Source organism: Ochotona curzoniae, unplaced genomic scaffold, assembly GCF_017591425.1.
Source record: "Ochotona curzoniae isolate NIBS_2020 unplaced genomic scaffold, NIBS_Ocur_1.0 contig_883, whole genome shotgun sequence".
Taxonomy (NCBI): Eukaryota; Metazoa; Chordata; class Mammalia; order Lagomorpha; family Ochotonidae; genus Ochotona; species Ochotona curzoniae.
In genome coordinates this window covers 43,423,152-43,443,948 of record NW_024466599.1, presented here as the reverse complement: position 1 = coordinate 43,443,948, position 20,797 = coordinate 43,423,152, and the positions used below count along the sequence as shown (strand labels likewise).

The 20,797-nt window shown below is 42.4% G+C and overlaps 1 pseudogene; it reads right to left on the bottom strand.

The window, feature by feature from the left end:
- Positions 1 to 11,652: 11,652 nt before the first annotated feature.
- LOC121164941 lies at positions 11,653 to 17,310 on the bottom strand (annotated as a pseudogene).
- Between the last annotated feature and the right edge of the window lie 3,487 nt (positions 17,311 to 20,797).

Below are 20,797 nucleotides of genomic sequence, written 5' to 3'. Positions count from 1 at the left end.
GCTGGATGGGAAGTGGAGCTGCCGGAATTAGAACCGGCGCCCATATGGGATCTCGGTGCGTTCAAGGGGAGGACTTTAGCTGCTAGGCCATGCCGCTGGGCCCACCCCCCTTAGTATTGTTAAAACATTGATGCTGGTATTTCTTTTTTCTACCATTTGCTAAATTCCTCAGAATTTGCTAAGTTACCCAAATCTGACTTCCCCTACAAACCCAGCCACTGGAGTGATGACTTCAGCTTCCCAAGTTGTCCCTCTGTGTTTCCTAAACCTCCAAAGACTATTCTCATTCATCCTATCTGGACAGAGGCATGAGCCCTAGTAGAGACCTCACTATACTCACAAAGTCCCAAATGACTCTAAGTTTGGTTTGTAGCTAGCTAAAAATAAATGCTCCAAAAACAGTCAAAAATAATTTGCTTGTTGAAGAAAATTTGGAAAATGTGATCAAGAGGAAGCAGATTAAAACTGCCCATCATACTAGTACCAAAGGTAAATGCTTTCAGGTTTACAACTGCACACAAGTTGATATTTTAATAAAATGTGATCTCACTGCTTTTTGAACCCAATTTTTTTCAATATAATGAGAATATTTTTGTCTGCCAAAACTGTTTTTCTCTGTAATTTCTTCCTTCCTTCCTTTCTTTTCTTTCTTTCTTTCCTTTGTTTCTCCCCCTTTTTTCTCTCTCCTTCCTTCCTCGCTCCCTCCCTTTTTTCCTTCCTTCCTTCCCCCTCCTCTCTTTCCTTCATATATTCTTTTCCTTCCTTCTTTCTTTATTTTTATTTGAAACCCAGATTTACTGAGAGAAGAAGAAACAGAGCGAGAGCTTCCATCCACTAGTTCACTCCCCAAATGGTCGCAACAGCCAATGCTGGACCAATCCACGGCCAAGAGCGTCTTTTAGATCTCCCATGTAAGTGCAGTGTCCCAAGGACTTCAGCCATTCTCCACTGCTTTCCCAGGCCACAAGTAGCAGCTAGGCTGGAAGTGCAGCAGCCAGGACACAAACTGTGCCCACATGGGATGCTGGTGTTTGAAGCTGGAGGATTGGCTTGTTGAGCCACAGTGTTGCTCCTCTTTGTATTATTTCTAAAGACTGCATAGTATCCAATGTAATGAAATACATGGGCTTTCTTTTAAGTTGTCAATTTTATCAGTAATCCCTGTGGTGAAATCTTTTGGGACAGCAATGATTCTTATCTTTTTTTTTTTTTATTTAAGGTTTTTTTATTTTTATTGCAAAGTCAGATATACAGAGAGGAGGAGAGACAGAGAGAAAGATCCTCTTTCCGATGATTCACTCCCCAAGTGACTGCAACGGCCGGGGCTGTGCCAATCCAAAGCCAGGAGCCAGGAACCTCCTCCAGCTCTCTCATGCAGGTTCAGGGTCCCAAGGCTTTGGGCCATCCTCGACTGCTTTCCTAGGCCACAAGCAGGGAGCTGGATGGGAAGTGGAGCTGCCGGGATATGAACACAGCACCCATATGTGATCCCTGCATGCTCAGGATGAGGACTTTAGCCACTAGGCCATGCTGCTGGGCCCCCTGGCATTTCTTTATGTTTGGCATTTACCAGCCCCTTACTTCCAGTTTTCAATATGTGGAGTTCACAGCTGTACTTCATCAATGTTTTAATTTTTATTTTGAAAATCAGACAACTTTTTTAAATTTAGGGATTTTTGTCTTTTATATTTCTTCCCTAACATATTGCCTGTTTATTTTCTTTGTACATTTTCCCCTTGTGCTAGTCATTTTCTGATAGACTCATAAGAAGTGTTTGAAACAGTTTTTGAGTCTTGTCCCTGTGAGTTGATTGCAGCAAAAACTTCTAGACTGATGTTATACTTAATTTACAGCAGATGAAGTCTTGGCCCTTGCATGAAGTTCACAGATGCTGGGTGCTAGTTTAATTCCAGATGGCCCTTCAGGAAATTTAATTTACAATATGCTAATGGCCTCTTGGGGTTTAAGAAGATTTGAAGACTAGTCCTGGAGTTTTAAGCAACATCCCACATTTTTTATGTTTCTTACATCATTTACGGTGGCTGTTGTACCCGTCCTCCTCCCCTCCCCACTTGCAGCACACATTTGCAAAATGAGTCATGTATTCTTCATCTCTTCATCTTCTCTCCTTTTGTTTTTTGGAAAGGCAGTTTTAGAAACACACACACACATTTCATTCACTGTTTTACCCCCCAGATGGCAGCAATGACCAATGCTGAACTGTTCATGTTCTATCTGCTCTACTTCCCATTCAGTGCCCTGCTGGATGGCCTGGGAACCTGTGCCTATGTGGGAGGCCTGGAGAAGCTCTTGGCTCCTGGCTTCAGATTGGTTCAGCTATAGCTGTTGCAACCACTTGGAAAGTGAACCAGCATTTGGAAGATCTTCCTGTCTCTGTAAACCTGGCTTTCCAATATAAATAAATCCACAACGGAAGAGAGAGAGAGAAAGGTCTTTCATCCATTGATTTACCCTGCAAAAGTGGCTGAGCTTACTGAAGCCAGCAGCCAGGAGCTTTCTTTGGATCTCCGTATGGGTGCAGGAACCCAAGCACTTCAATTATCCTTTCCTGGTTTCCAAGACACACTAGCAGGGAGCTGGACACACACATATATGTGCACTTCTAGATACTAAGTTTACACACACACTGCTCTGCAAGCCATTCCTCACTTTTATTCTTGCCTTGTTTCTTAGGAAATTTCACTCATCTGCTTGGCTTCCTTCCTAGCTGACTTCCTGGGAGAGTTGGCCAGGAGGACACACTAGAGAAAGGAAGAAGCCCAGATGTTTCTTTCTTGTTGCCTCTGCTTCAGAAGGCTTTTCTCTCAAGGCTCTGGCTCAATAACCCTCCGGTTGCGGACTCCAGTACTGACAGCTCTAGATACTGGACCCTGTGGCCCACCTCTTCTCGTTTCTCAAACTCGAAGTGTAATGGCAGTTTTGTGCTCTAGCTGATCTCTAGGTTGATTCACTTCTGTTTGCTTGGCTTCCTGGGCCTTCTATTGCCTATTAACTCATTCCTAGTATTCAGTTCCCTCTGTCTGAAGTACCTGTAGTAGTTTCTGCTTTCTTGTTTTAACCTTGGCTGATGATTTTGGGTGAAATTTTCTTTGAAAATGTCCTTGCTCAAATTTTAGAACTGCCACTGATGATTGCCTCAATTCTTCACTTTTACTCTGTGATGTTCTTTCATTTGATGGTATGCTATATGTTGAGCTCCAACTAGGCAGCATGTATTAAGTGCTAAGGATTCAAAGAAAAACATAGGGGCTGGCTTTGTGGTGCAGCTGGTTAAGTTGCTCTTTGTAACTGCAGCATTTCATTTCTAAGTGCCTGTTTCAGTTACAGCTGCTTCACTTCTAATCCAGCTTCTTGAACATGTACTTGCAAAAGTAATAGAAGCTAGCCCAAGTACTTGGGCCCGTACCACCCACGTGGGAGACCTGGATGGAGTTCCAGTATCCTGACTCCAGTCTGGCCCAGGTCAGGCTACATGGTCATTTGAGTAGTGAACCAACAGATGAAAAATATTTCTCCATCACCCTCAATCACTTTCTTAAGCAAATAAAAGAATCTTTTAAAAAAGAAAAATATAACTGTAAAAGCAATGTTCGACATTTCCTAAGTGTCCATCATCTATATTTTAAGAGGTTTTATGTATTAATCTTGTATCATCTTGTATTAATTATCAATTGCTTGCTTCAGAATTGCCCTAAAGATGTTTTTCTGAACAGTTTCTAAAAAAAAAATATTTATTTTATTTATTTGAAAGGAAGAGTTGCAGAGAAAGAGAGACAGAGAGATTTTCCACTGGCTGGTTCATTAATCAAAAGGCTGCAATAGCTTGGGCTGTGCTAGGCTGAAACCAGGAGCCTGAAACTCCATCCAGTTTTCTCACATGGTGGTAGGGGCCCAAGTATCTGGACCACTTCCCCAGGCTCATTAACAGGGAACTGTATTAGGAGAGGAACAGCTGGAACTTCACCTGGCTTTCAACTGAGGTATTGACATCACAGGCAGAGGTTTAACTCACTGTGACACAGTGCTCTTTTCCTGAACATTTTTAAAGTATTTTCTTTTTAAAAAAATTTATTTTTATTTGAAAGTCAGATTTTACAGAAACAGGTCTTTCATCTGCTGGTTCACTCCTCACATGGCTGCAGTGGCCAGAGCTGAGCTTATCCAAAGCTGGAGCCAGGAACTTTATGTGGGTCTCCCACATGGGTGCAGGATCTCAAGAACTTAGGTCATCCTCTGCTGCTTTCCAAAGATATAAGCAGGGAGCTGAATGGAAAGTGCAGGAACCAGGATATACATTTATACCCATGTGGAATGTTGGCACTAGCAGATAAAGGATTAGCCTGCCACACTGCCCCCTATTTAAACTACGTTCTAAATGTAATGATTCCTGAAAGCTATTTTTATTTGGCAAGGGAAGGGTGTGTGTATAGAATCATGGGGATTACTTTGATTGAAGAAGTCATTTTTAAATAAATGAGCTGAGTCAGAATCTTCTTTGAGGCCAAAAGTCTTTTTTTTTAAAGAAGTCTCTTAGTGGCACTGGCCAATGGCTCAATGGGATAATCCTTCAAGTTCAGATAGATACTCTGATTCCTAGCTTATTCCTCAAATGTCCACAATAACCAAAATTGGACCAGACTGAAGTCAGGATCCTTGAATTCAATCTGTGTCTTCCATGTAGGTGTCATTTATTTAAGCCACCACTTGCTACTTCCCGGGGTAGCATTAACAGAAAGCTGGACTGTGAAGTGGTGTGGGGCGGGAAAGGAGGGGTGTTGCAGAGAGCAAGTTAAACCACCACCATAAGAGCAACAGTTTGGGTCCTGGCTGCTCCACTTCCAATCCAGTTCATTGCTAATGTGCTAAGTAAAGCAGTGGAAGAAGGCCCAAGTGCTGGGCCCCTGCACCTAATTGGGAGACCCGGATGAAAGTTTTGGCTCCTGGCTTCAGTTTGGTGGTTGTTGTGGCCATTTTGGCAATGAACCAGTAAATGGTTCTCTGTCTTTTTTGCTCTCTCTCTCTCTTCTTTCCTCTACCCGTCCCTTTCCCTCTCCAACTCTACCTTTCAAATAAGTAAAATAAATCTCTCTCTTTTTTTAAAGATTTATTTTTATTATTTTTTCATTGGAAAGGCGGATATACAGAGAGGAGAGACAGAGAGGAAGATCTTCCATCCGATGATTCACTCCCCAAGTGAGCGCAACGGCCGATGCTGTGCCATTCCGAAGCCAGGAGCCTCTTCCGGGTCTCCCACGCCAGGCTGTCCTCTACTGCCTTCCTGGGCCACAGGCAGGGAGCTGGATGGGAAGCAGGGCTGCCGGGATTAGAACCGGCAGCCATATGGGATCCCAGGCATGCAAGGCAAGGACTTTAACCACTGCGGCATCGTGCCAGGCCCAGTAAAATAAATCTTTAAAGGGAAAAAGAAAAGCAGGGCTGGGACTCAAACCTAAGCACTCTGGTGTGGGATGCACATGTCTCTGGGTCTTGCTTACTGGCTCCAAACATCCACACAGAGGACATCTTTTCATGGCCTCTTACTATTCAGGTATCAGAAAGTGAAAACAAAATCTCACTAGAAAGCTGGCTGACAGGTGATTGAATAAATTAAATGCAGGTGAAAATGAAAAGTCTTGCTTCATGTCTGACATTTTCTGAGTCTTTCTGAATACTTTCTTCTCTCTCTAGCCGATGCAGAGGTCCATGAAACCATTCTACTCCCCAAATCAAGAGTGCAAGGAAAGGACTGTCTTATTGCTGATTTCTCATGGTGGGAAGGTTGCTGGCTTTCTTCCAGGCTGCAGTCTCCTGGAGAGCTGGGGCAAGTATCACTTTTTTTGTTTGTTTGTTTGAGTGAAGCAATGTAGTATCACTTATTTTTAAACATTCACATCCTCTCACAGCACCTTACACAAATTGGTTGTAAAAAAACTATTTGCTACATCAAATTGGAGTATTTATGATGTTTACAAAGTTTAAATGTGGCAGGTGGTCCAACTGGTGAGGCACAGGACCTTATATCTCAAAGGAAGGCCATGGTGTTTGTGGAATACCTACTAGCCAACTATGGTAAAATGAGTATGAATTAAGAAATACTAATCTATGACCCATACCTGAGAAAATATTCAAAATATACATTTTTGATGGCCTCAGAGAAGCAACCTCTTCTTAAAACTAGTAGACTTCTTCCTCCTCTTTTTAAAAATATTTATTTATTTTTATTGGAGACAGAGGAAGATCTTCCAGCTGATGATTCACTCTTCAAGTGGCTGCAATGGCTGCAGCTGAGCAGATGCAAAGCCAGGAGCCAGGAGCTCTTCCGGGTCTCCCACACAGGTGCAGGGTCCCAAGGCTTTGGGCGATCCTCAACTGCTTTTCCAAGGCCACAAGCAGGGAGCTATATGGGAAGCAGGGCTGCTGGGATACAAACCAGCACCCATATGGGATCCCGGTGCATACAAGGCGAAGACTTCAGCTGCTAGGCCACATCAGGGCCAAAACTAGTAGACTTATAACTGATCTCCAGCTTCCCATCTTAACCTTTATCATACCAATTTTCTCCTCATTCATCTATATGTGGATGACGTGTCATTCCCTTGGTAACAATGGCTGCGGTGTGAAAACCTATAAGGCCTGACACAAACTGGTCTCTGCATATCCCTTTCCAAGTCCTTTCTGCCTTGGATATCTGCCATGCTCTTCTCTCTACCTGGAGCTCTTTCCCCAGTCTCTTTGGATGGTGGGTTTTCTCATAGCCTCTAGGTCTCAGCATTAATGTCGCTTCTCAGAAACACCTCCCTGAACAGTTCTGTGTTTTCTTAGCTTGTACATTTATCTATTTAGCATATATTATTCCCAGGGCCAAACTAAATACCAAAGTTATTTTCATCTCATCTGTGATCATTTTAGAAATCCTCCAACTAATCCCAAATCCATAGTCTCAACCACCTCCTTCATCTAAATCTCATACACTATTTCACATGCCCCAAACCAGGGTCAGGATGGACAGCCAAAGACCAATTGATAGCCCAGAGCTTGGCCTCCCATTCATTTCCCTCAAAAAGCACTTACTAAAGTCTCTGGCCCATGCTTTCCCCAAGTTCCTGTTTCTCTCTCTCTCTCTCTCTCTGACTTTTCCCTTTCCTCTCTCCCAGTGGCCCTCAGTGCATGGCATGTCTCCCTCTCTAGGATCTGTAAGCAGTAAGTCATCATTCTTTCAATGCCATTAGCTTCTTCTCAACTTGTCACTCAGTCACCTTTATAAATTAAGACCTGGGCACAAATTGACTGCACTATCAAACTGACCACTCTTAGTTGCTCAGTATCCATGCTTTTTTTTCACTTTAGAAAAATTTCCTCAATGGGACATATTTTTTTACTTGTTTATATACTGTGTTCCTGACACCAAGTGTAAATGCCATTAAGGGAAGAATCTCATTTGGTGTATTTCCATCATTCTGGTATTTTCAAATATAGAGTACACAGTACATACTCAGTCTGCATTTCACTAAATGATCAAATAAATATTTAGTAAAAGGAAGAATAAAATGCTATAGGTAAAATCGTGGCCACAGATTACAGAATAGAATATTTTTTTAAAAAGCCCTGTATAATGAATCTCAATCTCTTGTGTTAATAACATTCCCCCAGGGGCTTGGAATATTATTTTTCTATATCCCTGTCTTCTCATTTTAAAATAGTTTTATGAGGTAGAGGCAAGGGGTAAATACAATGATATTTATTTTGGATGCGTAGACATGAAAATTACTTTTATTTCACATGCTGAGAATAGACATATGACCCTAGTACAATGCAAGGTTTGCAATAAAGCTGCAAATGGACCACACTGACATTTCCATCTGTTGTAACTGGACCAGAACTTCAATCACCAGCTGAAAAAACAAACACAGGCACAGCAGGCATTTGCCCTATACCCTGGGTGCATTCCAAAGTGAAAACCACGTGCAAATAACCTAAACGGCTAATGCCTCCTGATTTAGAAGTATTAAAGATCAGAGTGGCTGTGGCAGTAGAACCTAGAAAATGAAGCCCAATGGGAGAGAGAATGATTCACAGGACAGGGAAACAACATATGGGCCAAAAGAAATCACAAAATCTTCCACTTCTTCCTTTCCAATGATCAAACAATGGGGTCTTGAGCATATAGACAGTGTTGCTACAAGGGGAGGAGAACAGCCCCAGTCCCAGCACTTGCAGCAGTTGCCTCATTTTCATAAAGAGCAGAACCGGGCTGTGCCGGGCTTAGGAGCTGCTGGCATGCTGCTCAGGCTAAAGTTACAGCTGCACTGGCTGGGTCTTCTTTTGTAATGAAACTTGATGTGAAACAAAGCCCGCGTGGACCAGAGCCCTCAGTGTGCATCTCTACAACACACAGGAGAGATGGAAAGTGAGTGACGTACTCTGCCGGGTGCAGCAGTTATACGGAGGTGTCAGCCATATTGCCACAAGTTGCCCAACTACTTCTGTGTTAGATGCTCTCTATTTTTCCTTTTAAATCTTATTTTGACTTCTGATGGCAGGGAACAACAGAGAAGGTGACTTCAAGTACACAGTCATGGCCCACACTACTTCCTTTTGTCCTGTGAATATATCTGATTCCTAATTTGACTTTTATTGCTCTGCATAAAACTACTCTCTATATCTAGTGGCATTGGAAAAAAACCAACTATCTTGTTATGCTCCAACTGTGAGGGCTGGGAGTCTGTAAGACACAGTGAAGAGGTCTTTGTCTCATGGTGTAGTGACTGGGACTTCAGCAGGAAAAACTCAAATGCTGGAGGAGAGTGGGTAGGCTGGGAGCAGCAAAAACTGGAACCCTTCATGCTAGTGTCTAAGCTGGTATGCCCAAGGGTTGGCTGCAGTTGGGACTGTTGACTAGGGCACTTGAGGCCTCCCTGTGTGGCTTGGGTTTCTCAGGGGCACAGTGTCAGATTTCCAAAGGTAGCAGCCTGGAAGCAAGCATTCCATGGAATAAGGTACAAGCCAGAAACAAAAACCTTGCCATATTTTCAAACGATCGTTTATTTACATTTAAAAATATTTACTTATTTATTTGAAAGGCAGGGGCACACACACACACACCAGGTAGCCTCCATTCACTGGGTCACAAAAGCTAGGGCTGGACCAGGCTGAAGCCAGGAACTCCAGCCAGATTTCTCCTGAGGGTGGCTGGGACTCTGTAGGAGCACACTGTGATCCTAGAGGGTCAGCGTGCACAGGATTACAGTTGATTGGATAATATTTGCATGAGAACCGAAAGGCTACCTTTTGTATAACTGACTGGATATCATTTGTATGAGAACAGTTGAGTGGACAGCATGTGTATGAGAACACTTGGTGGAATATACAAAACAAAAGGAGTTCCAGACAAAAGCATAGAAACAGTTGATGGGTTTTGTTGCTAAGCTCAATACCTACTCTCTTAACCAATATAACCCTCAGTGTATAAAGTCTGATGCCATTTATAAACTTCGGCTTTGACCATCAGTCAGGGTCCACGCGTGTTATTATTGGCTCCGTGCACCAAGTCCATTGCTGTGGGACAGCGACCAAGACTCAAGTACTTAAATCATCATCAGCTGCCTCTAGACACACAGTAAGCTGAATGGGAAGTTGAAGACAGGGCTCAATCCCATGAATTCCAATATGGGATATCCTAGGGGTTGGCTTAATCTGTCATGGCACAACGCCTCCCTCTACCTCTGCCATATTCTACAGATTACAAGAGACATATGAGCACCTTGGATTCACAGGAATAGGAATTCACTTCTTCCCCTTGGCGGAGTGATAGCAGTTACACAGCAAAGACCTTTATCTTGGAACCCAGTTTGGCTGCTGAGGGACAGCACCCAGTATATTGCTAAAATCCGCTTTTACAGGGAGATTCTAAGAGCCACATCTTAAGTTTATTTATTTTTTTTGAAAGGCAGAGTGATAGAGAGAGGGAGAGACAGAGAGAAAGGGAAATCTTCCACCCCTGGTATATTCCCCAGTGGCAGCAATGGTCAGGGCTGGTCCAGGCTGAATCTGGGAGTCTGGAACTCCATCCCATTTTCCATGGAGCCCTAGTTTTAAGGTCATTAGAAGGCCTTTGTCTATGTGATAAGCTCTATGAGGTACCATCTTAGAACTTTCTGGTATATCACAGGCCCAATCTGGCTTTGACCTTTGCTCTAGAATTAAAATTGGAAAAGTTTTGTCTCTGGAATGACTGGGAACAATAGTTTTATTTCTTAAATTCAGGAAATGAGGGTTCCTTTATAATTCTTCCACGTATTGCTCCTTTTTTGGTATTCCTCTCATCACTGCAACTAGAAGAAGTAGTGGACACTTTCAACCCTCTGCCTAAAAACTTTGTTCTAAGCCTCACTGTCATCAATACAGTTCCTATTTGCCATGTGACAGAAGGTAATTTTGTTAGGCAACTTTCTACTGCCATGCAGAAAACCTTTTTCTCCAGCTTCCAATAACATTCTCATTTTCTTTCAAGTACTTGACATTCTTCTGGAGCTGCATCAGGGTTCTGCTCACAGTCTTCTCAAGGGCTCTCCCAGCTTCTGCATGTCATCAAGTTCCAAAACTAATGCTTCACATTAAATTCTAGGCTTATTGCATCACACCATTTCCAATGAATAAAAGCTATTCTGTTTATAACGGTGGCATCACAAAGCATCTCAAACTTTTTGGTATGAAACAAGAACCATTTAATTCTGCTTATGATATGAATAAAGTACAAGGAAGGCTTGTGTTTGTTCCATAATGTTTGGGTTCTCAAAGATAGAGACTTGAACACTGCAAGTGACTCATTTGGCTGGAAGATGAGCTCATCTCCAGATTTCCCCTTTCATATATCTGGCGCATGAATCAGGACTGTCCTAAAGGATGGATTAGCTGAGACAGCAACTGGAGCACCCACATATGATGGGCACTTCTCTCAGTAAGGATGGTTCCAAAGCGAGCATTCCAAGAGCACCAGGTGCACATTCCCTGCCTTTTCTGACTCAGAGTCTTATGGTTTCACTTTACTACTCTCTGTCAGTCATGGATGTCTTTACATTTTTTATTCATTATTTTTATTGATTCAGAAAATAGGGGTGGGAGTGAGGTTTGAGAGATGGAAAGAGATCTTCCATTTGCTGATTCACTCCCCAAATGCCTTTAAACATTCAAGACTGGGCCAGGCCAAAACTAGAAGCCAGGAACCCAGTCTGGGTATTCATAGTGGGTAGCAAGAGCCAAGTACTTAACCCTCAGCCACTGCCGCCCAGGATGTGGATTAGCAGGAAGGTGGAATCAGAAGTGGAGCCTAGGAGCTGGTGTGATGGTTCAATTGGATAATCCTCTACCTGCAAACATTGCCTCCCATATTGGCACTGGTTCATGTCCCAAGGTTTTGGGCTATCCTCTGCCACTTTGCCAGGCCATAAGCAGGGAGCTGGATGGGAAGTGGAGAAGCCAAGACATGAACTAGCACCTATAGTGAATGCCGGTGCTGGCAGGTGGAGGATTAGCTAATTGAGCCATTGTGCTGAGTCCCAAAAATAAATTAAAAAAAAATTTTTGTGTGGTTTTCAAGGTTTTATCTAAACACAAATTGTGCACCCAAGCTGGCTATTCGTTTTCTTGGCAGCACAGCCTGACACTGGGGTTGGTGACTCAGATGGCTGGCTGGGCTGCTCTTCCCACAACGGCTTTGTGGTTCCTGGAGGCTACACTGTGAGCAATCTTGGCACAGTATGAGTTGTTGCACATGAGACGCACCTCCAGTTCCTTGATGTGTGGACCAGTTACTTGTGGAAGCTGCTGGGCAGTATGTGCTTCATAACCGATGTTGGGCATCAGGATCTGGCCCTTGAACCTGCTCTGCATTCTGCTGTTAGTGGCTCTGGGATTTGGTCAGTTTCACTTGCTCTTGACAAAGTAGTCTGACCAGTGATGGCTGAACTTCTTGGTCTTCTTTTTGACAATCGTGGGCTTCACCAGAGGTCTGAGGGTGGCTGTGGTACCTTTGGGGAAGCAGTGGATCCCACAAATTTAACCCACACTCCTTCAAGCGAGGTGCTTATGCCCCGGGTGCATGAGCTGTTGCAGATTTTCTAGTCACCAGCCATGGGGCAAGCTGGGACTGGAATGGGTGGCTCTGTGGCTTCACTCTCCTTGTTGTTTCCAAAGCTGGCAGAGCACTAGCCACTATCCAGACCAGATCCGGAGGTGTGAATAAATCTTAAATTAAAAAAAAAAAAAAAAAGGTAGAGCCTGGAGTGAGATCAGAGCCACAGTTAGGGGAGGGAGTGAACCTTGTGATAGAGTAGGTTAAGTTGCCACTTGGGATACTTGCATCATATAAGAGAGTGCTGGTTTGAATCTCAGTTATTCATCTGCTAATGTGCCTGGGAAGGCAGCAGATGTTCAAGCACTTGCTTCCCTGTGTTCTACATGGAAGGCAACGATGGAGGTCTAGCTCTTGGCTTTGATTTGGCCCAGGAATGACAGTTATGGGTATTGACAAGGAGGGAGCAGCAGATGAAATATCTATCTTTGCTTTTCCTCTTTGTCACTGCATCTCAAGTAGACAGAAACCAAATCTTTAAAATAAGTGGAATGAAGAATCAAACCCTGGCACTCTGGTATGGGATGAGGGCCATTCAACTGTTGGTTCAAGTGACTGCCTTACAAGTTTCTTTTTAAAAGATTCCTTTGGTATTTAAAAAAGAAATCTTAGCTGTTTTCAACCAAAGGATCAGTTTTTGGATCCACAGCTTTGTATCCTACTGAAAATAGGAGCTCCTCTCTCGAGAATTACATATTCAACCACTTGGTTATTCATTTAAGAAACTTAGGAGTAACTTTTTAAAAATAGTTTTATTGTAATATAATATACATGCCATTGAGTTCACTCATTTCAAGCACACAATTCAAAGTCTTTAGCATATTCATAAAGTTTTATAGCCAACTATTACTAACTTAAAATGTTTCATTATTCCCAAAAGAAACTCTGCATTTTGTATCTCTCCACACCAATGTAATCAACACTCAACCAGTTCTAGGCAGCCATGACTCTACTTTCTGTTTCTATAGAGGTTTTAAAAAAAAAAAACACATTTATTTATTTGTTTGAAAAGGTTATAGAGAAAGGGACACACATACATATATACACACACACACACACACACACACACACACACACAAGGCAAGAGGAGGGAGGGAGGGATAGAGATTTTCTATCTTCTAGTTCGCTACCTAAACGGCCAAAATGGACAGGGATGGACCAGGCCAAAGCAGGGGCTGCTTCAGGATCTCCCACGTGGGTGGCAAAGGCCCAAACACTTGAGTCATTTTCTATTATTTTTCCCAGGTGTATTATCTGGGAGCTTGATCAGAAATGGAGCAGCTGAGACTCAAACCTGTGTACATGTGGAATGCCAGTATTGTAGGCAAAGGTTTTGACTGCCAGACCACAGTGCCAGTCCCTACATGTGTTGATTCTACACATTACATAAAAATGGAACCATTCAGGATGTGGTGCTCTGTGATGGGCTTCTCTTACTTAGCATATTTTGAAGGTCCATCTGTGTTTGTTCCCTTATTATCCTTACTGGAATTGCCAAGCCCTTTTCCTCACATCAATATTCATACATGTGATGGAGACTATAGGTCGGCTCAGGCAGTCAGCAGCCAGCAGCCAGCACAACCTCCTTGCAGTGTGTCTATCTCCAAGACAAAAACTCATATATTAAACGAGAATAAATAAAACTAAAACACACACATACATGATCAGTGAATTAAAGAGCTGGTTTTTGAAAAAATAAACAGAATCAATACACTACTGATCCAACGAACCAAAAAAAAAAAAAAGAAAAGAAACGAAAAAGGAGAGGACACAAATTAATAAAATAGGAGGTAGGGAAATATCACAATGGATGCCAAGATACATATAGAAGCATCAGGAATTACAGGAATTACTACAAGTGTATGCCAACAAATTGGAAGACCCAGAAAAAATAGATAGATTTAGGGACACATGCATTCTACCTAAATGAAGCCAAGCTTATACAGAAAACCTAAATAGAATAACTAAGATGGAGATTAAATAAAAAATTAAGACTCTCTCAGCAAATAAAATTCCAGAGTTGAATGAATAACTTCTCTGCTAAATTCTACCAAACTTTTCAAGAACTAATTCTAATTCTTCTTAAACTACTTAAAACAATTAAAAGAGAAGGAATCCTCCCAAATTCCTAGAAGACAGAATCACCTTAGTTCCCAAACCGGAAAAAGACAGAATAAAGAAAAACTACAGACCAATGTCATTGATTACCATAGATGCAAAAATCCTTCACAAAACACTAGCTAATCAAATCCAACTACACATCAGAAAGCTCATAAGCTCACTCACTCAGACCAAGTGGGATTTATTCCCGGTATACAGGGATGGTTTAACATGCACAAATCAAAACCTGTGGTACATTACTACATTAACAAGCTGAGGAATAAAAACCATAGGATCATCTCAATAGATGCAGAGAAAGCATTTCATCAAATACATATTATTTCATGATGAAAACGTTAAGCAAATTGGATATAGAAGGACCATTTCCCAACACAAGCCACCATTACATTGAATGCAGAAAAGTTGGGGAAATTTCCATTAAAATTCAGAACCAGAGAAGAATACCCTTCCTTCCTTCCTTCTTTCCTTCCTTTAGATTCATTTACGGGCCCAGCACAATACCCTAGTGGCTAAAATCCTTGCCACTAGGGATCCCTTATGGGTGCCGGTTCATGTCCAGATGACCCACACTTCCCATCCAGCTCCCTGATATTCTATATAGGGGAACCAAAAAACTAAGAGATTATTGGAACTCATAAGCGAGTTTGGCATATTTGCAGGATATAAAGCCAACACAAAATTAAATAGCCTTTGTATGCACAAACAATTCCATGTCTGAGAAAGAACTTTGTAAGATCTGTCCTATTTATAACAGCTTAAAAATATTTAATACCTTGGAATAAATTTAACCAAGAATGTAATGTATCTCTCCAATGAAAATTCCATACAAGACAGAAAGAAGTAGAAGACACACACGTGCACATACACACACGCACACAGACACACAGAATCCATGTTCTCATTTTTGGTAGACTTAATAGTATCAAAATGTCCATACTACCGAAAGAAGTTTATAGATTCAGTGTGATCCCCATTAAAATACCAATGACATTCTTCTAGGATCTACAAAAACATAATGCTAAAATTCAAATGGAAGCACAAGAGACCCTAAATAGCTAAAGCAATCTTAAACAACAAAACAAAGCTGAAAGTATCACAATGTCAGACTTCAAAACGTACCACAGGGACCTGGTGCGGTGGCCTAGCGGCTAAAAGTCCTCTCCTTGAACGCGCAGGGGATCACATATGGGTGCTGGATCTAATCTCAGCAGCTCCACTTCCCATCCAGCTCCCTGGTCTAGGAGAGCAGTCAAGGATGGCCCAAAGCCTTGGGTTCCTGCACCTGCATGGGAGACCTGGAGGAAAGTTCCTGGCTCCTGGTTTCGGACCAGCGCAACACCGGCTGTTGCAGTCACTTGGGAGTGAATCAGTGGATAGAGGATCTTTCTCTCTGTCTCTCCTCTCCTGTCTGTATATCTGACTTGGCAATAAAAATAAATAAATCTTTTTTTTTTTAAAGATGCACTACAGGGCAGTAATACTCAAAACAGCCTGGTATAAGCACAAAAATAGAACTGTAGGTCAAAGGAACAGAATGGAAATCTCAGAAATTAATCCACACATCTACTACTACTGGACAAGTGAACTGAAATTAGTTCAGGGAGAAATGACAGACTCTTTGATAAATGGTGCAGGGAAAATTGGATCTATGCATATAGAAATACCAAAGAGTAACTGCACATTTAGCAAAAACCAACTCTGAAATAAAAGATAATTATTTTTACTTCTGTTTTTAATGATTGATTGATTGATTGATTTTATTTGAAAGGCAGATATACAGAGTGAAGGATAGACACAAAAGAAAGATCTTCTATCTGCTGATTCACTTCTCAAATGGCTGCAACAGCTGGAGCTGGGCTGGTTTAAAGTCAGGAGCCTGGAACTTCTTCTGGGTCTCCCATACAGGTACAGTGTCCCAAAACTTTGGGTCACCCTCCCCTGCTCCCAGGCCATAGCAGAGAGCTGGATGGGAAGTGGAACTGACAGGACACAAACCAGTGCCCAAATGGAATGCTGGCATTTGCAAGCAGAGGATTAACCAGTTGGGCCGCTGCGCTAGCCCCCCTCTTTGTTAAAGTTTCATTTCATTTTGGTTTATTTGTGCTCAATGTTTATATTTAAAGTTTTACATATTTATTTGCAAGGTAGAATTACATATAGGTCAACACAGATCTGTCTACAGGTTCACTGCCCAAATGCCCACAATAGTTAGGACCTGGACAAACTGAAGGCTGAAGCCAGGAGACAGGAACTCCATTCATGTCTACCTTATTGTTGCCAGAACCAAGAACTCAAGCCATTATCTGCTGCCTCCCGTATGCACTATCAGGAAGCTGGAATGAATGCAAGGGTGGAATTGGGGGCACTATGGCATGGTTATACATACATACCGTAGGGGTACTTGTTCAAGTCCCAGCTGCTCCTGTTCCTCACTGCTCTTGCTGACTCTAGCTTGTCCTTTAGTTTCAACCAACAAGTGGCTCCCTCAGAGCCCTTTCTGAGCATGTCCCATTCCCAGAGTTTGACTTTCCTCGGGTTATTCCTGCTCTCCACAGCTCACGCTTCTCCACATTGACACTGGCATCAAGTAGACACCCATGCGCTATTTGTTTCATGCCTTCTTCACTACCAGCCTACAATCTCCATGAAGGCAGTAAACTCATCTTATTGCTTCGTGTCTGCATCTCCAGCCAGTGGCATGATCCCAGGCAGTAGTAGCCATTCTAAGAGATTTTCCATCTTCTGGTTCATTCCCTAAATGTCTACTATGGCTGGAGCTAAGCCAACCTGAACCTAGGAGCCAGGAGCCTCCTCTGGGTCTCCCACATGGGTGCAGAGTGCCAAGGGCTTTGGATCATCTTCCACTATTTCCCAGGCCATAAGCAGAGACCTGGATCAGGAAGTGGATCAGCCGAGACTAGAACTGGCACTCACATGGGATGCTGGCACTAGCCTGTTGAACTACCATTCCAGCCTCTATAACATGCTTGTTTCTTTGTTTTTAACAAAAACAACAACCTAGCCTTACCTCCTTTCATTGTGACTGTATTCCAGTTACTATTTGGCCTATCTTTGCAAGCCAAGGTTTGTTTGCCTGCAACACGGTTGCATGTCTCTCTTGGGTAATGGCTTTCACTATCCCTTTCTGGCCGACCTGAGGAAGGGAACAAGCTTGCGAGTAGCGAGTAGCGATGCCTCAGCAGGCAGCTGTCTGTGCAGCCTGTGCAGCAAGGCAGGCCAGGCAGCAATACAGATGGTGTGGTTGGCAGACAGGAAGTGGAGAACCCGTGGGGGCTCTCAGAACAGAGATGGATGATTTCTATAATCTAACCCATTGCCTGATTCAGACACTCTTTAAGGAAAATGGGTTTTGAGTGCTTACACAGATGTGTATATTTTTATACACATGTGACATTTGCACTCAAAATTTAAGTTCGTTCAAGTAAAGATGACAGAAGAAAAATCAAAGGGAAAAAAAGCTCTAGAAGAGTGATTCTTGATGCTTTTTGGATATGAAAATACCAGAACATGTTGATTTTATTTATAAGTTCCAAAGTGATAAGTTCATTTTAAAAAGGTTTATGCACTATGGACAAACATTCATTCAGGAAGTATTTATTTCACACCTACTATGTATAATACCCTAGACAAGGAGCACACACTTGGCCTAATGGTGCTACTAGGGATGCTGCTATTCCATACCAGAGTTCTTATGTAGAGTCCTGGTGCTGCTCCTGAGCCTACTTCATGCTGAGATGCACTTAGGGAGACAACAGATGACAGCTCAAGAGCGTGGGTCCATTTTACCCACGTCAGATTGAGGCCTGGGCCCTCAGCTTCAGCCTGGCTCAGTCACAGCTGTTACAGACATTTGGGGAGTGAAACAACAGATGAGAGGTTTTTTCCTCTCTTTATGTTTCTCTGCTTTTCAAATATATATATATTTTAAGATCCTAGACTAGAAAGCAAAGACACAACGGTAAGCATAAACAGATGATCTCCCACAAATCCATCTTCCAGAGAAAGAATTGCTAATATTTCAGTGCCGTTTGTTCTATCTTCACACATGTCTGACCCTCCTACTAAGCATCCCAGGTCAAAGATTACTGGTCTCTGGGTCACAGATGAAATGTTTGGCTTTATAGCAGCTTTGTACTACACACTACAGGTCTATCCTTGACCAAAGTTTATTCTTCCAATTAAATTCAATACCAGCATTTACTATAGAATTCCTTCTTTATTATGAGTAGTTCTTTTTGATGGGATTCATTTTTGTGGAAGCAGGTACAAGAGCAAGTTAAAACAAATACTGCCTGTCATCCCTTACATCAGGTGAATAGGTGAAAGATATTTCAGACACAAGGCAACCAGGAGGCATTTGTCCAGGAAGTGTGTTAGAGCCTTAATATCCACTAAAGTCAGAATGTTTGAAATCATTTTAATATTTGAAAGGAAGGGAGGTTTCATGTTGTTCACTGGAGCGGATCCACATACCCACAAAGCATTGCGGATATGTCTGATGTCAGCATACTCCTCCCACGTCAGAGATGCTTGTGGGAGTGTGCTGGGTGGAGCATATGGCTCAGCTGCCTCTCATTTACCTTGTCTTGTGTGTTTCACTTTAATGATAGGTCTGGACACATAGTTTACTATGTAACTTTGGATTGGTATCTTAAGATTAATCACTCCTATAATTTTAATTTTTGTACTGAATAACAAAGTTAAATAGTCTTGAGTGATATTTTAACTGGGAATTTTGATCTACATATTCAAGAAGGACTAGGACTGTGGTGCAGGTGGTTAGGCCGTCTCCTCTCTCAGGATCCCACTTCTGAGAGGCAGTTTGAATCCTGGCTCCTCTGCTTCTGATCCAGCTTCCTGCCAGTATACCTGGGAAGGTAGTGGATAATAGTTCAAATGCTTGACTCCCTGTCACCCATGCGGGAAACCAAAATGGAGCTGATAGCTCCTGGTTCCAGCCTGGCCCAGTCCTGATTGTTGAAGCCCTTTAGGAAGTGAACCAGCAGATGGAAGATCTCTTTGTCACTATGTCTTTCAAGCAAATGTTGAAAAAAATTTTAACTTTTAACTTTAAGAATTGTTCAAGGATTTTCTTTCTTCATGAAAGGAAGATCAAAGAAGGCACGTTTTACAAAGAGTAGCTAGCTTTTTTTGTTTCTTAGTTTTTCCTTAAAATTAAAAAAAAATTTATGATACAGTTCTATAGGTTCAGCAATTTCCTGTCCTACCCTCCCCATTTCCCCTCCTCTCCACTGATTTCCCCTATATTATTATAGTAGTATAGTCTTTCAATAAGAGTCACAAGTCCATTATTCTGCTATTTAAGTGCATCCTGACATTTTAGGTATAGACAATGGTAGAAATGCCAGCATCCCACTGTCAAGATATATTTAACAGTTTCATTGGGAATTCATCTTTTATTCAGGAGTAGAGATGCATATTGCAATGCATTTTCATTTTTCAGTACGTTAGTTTCTATTATACAGTTTCTCCAGATAAATGGATGTACATACATGTTTGCCTATGCACATATATGGATCTTGTATTTTACATGAAGTTTGCCTTATATCAGAGAAAACATATGATATCTATACTTTCTGAAAAAGATTTTATTTTTTATTGGAAAGTCAGATATACAGAAAAGAGAAGAGACAGAGAAGATCTTTCATCTGCAGATTCACTCCCAAGTGACTACAATGGCTGGAGCTGAGCTGATCCAAAGCTAGGAGCCAAGAGGCTCTTTCAGGTCTCCCACATGGGTGCAGGGTCCCAAACCCTCAGGTCATCCTCGACTGCTTTCCCAGACTACAAAACCGGGAGCTGGATGGAAAGCAGGGCTGCCAAGATTAAAACTGGCGCCTATAAGGGATCCCAGAATGCAAAGCAGGGACTTTAGCTACTAGGCTACTGTGCTGGGCCCAATACCTGTCCTTTTGGGATTGGCTTATTTCATTGATTATATAAAGGTCTCTATATGGGACCACTTTGTTGCACCTGGTTTTGATTAAATAATTTATATCACCTGCCTATTTTCTCAGGTTTTACTTTGTCATTATTAAAGTTTCTTACGTTAACTTACATTTGTGAGGAGTGATTCAAACATGCCATCTTGGGTCCAGCGCCATTTCCTGTTTCCCCATCCGCACAGCCTGTGAAATTCACGCCATTCCGGTTATCTACCAATCAGATGTAACCTGGCACCTTATCTGATAATTCCACTTCCCAATTTCTGGTCCTTCCCCCTACCTGTGGCTCAGATAATCTCAGTCACCTGTCCCTGGGGCAGCACACATTCCACACAGCCCTTCCCTTCTCCTTCCCCCCCTTGCCCCGCCCCCCGGCCCCGCACTCTTCCCTTCCCTTCTTACCTAGCTCGTCGCTGTCCCCCTCGATCTTGTCCCTTCCCCTTCCCTGGCCGCCCCCATCTTGCCACCATGGCAGGAGACATGTTCCTTCCAGTTTTCTCCCCGTCCACACCTGCTCCCATTCCTACCCTGCTAGAAT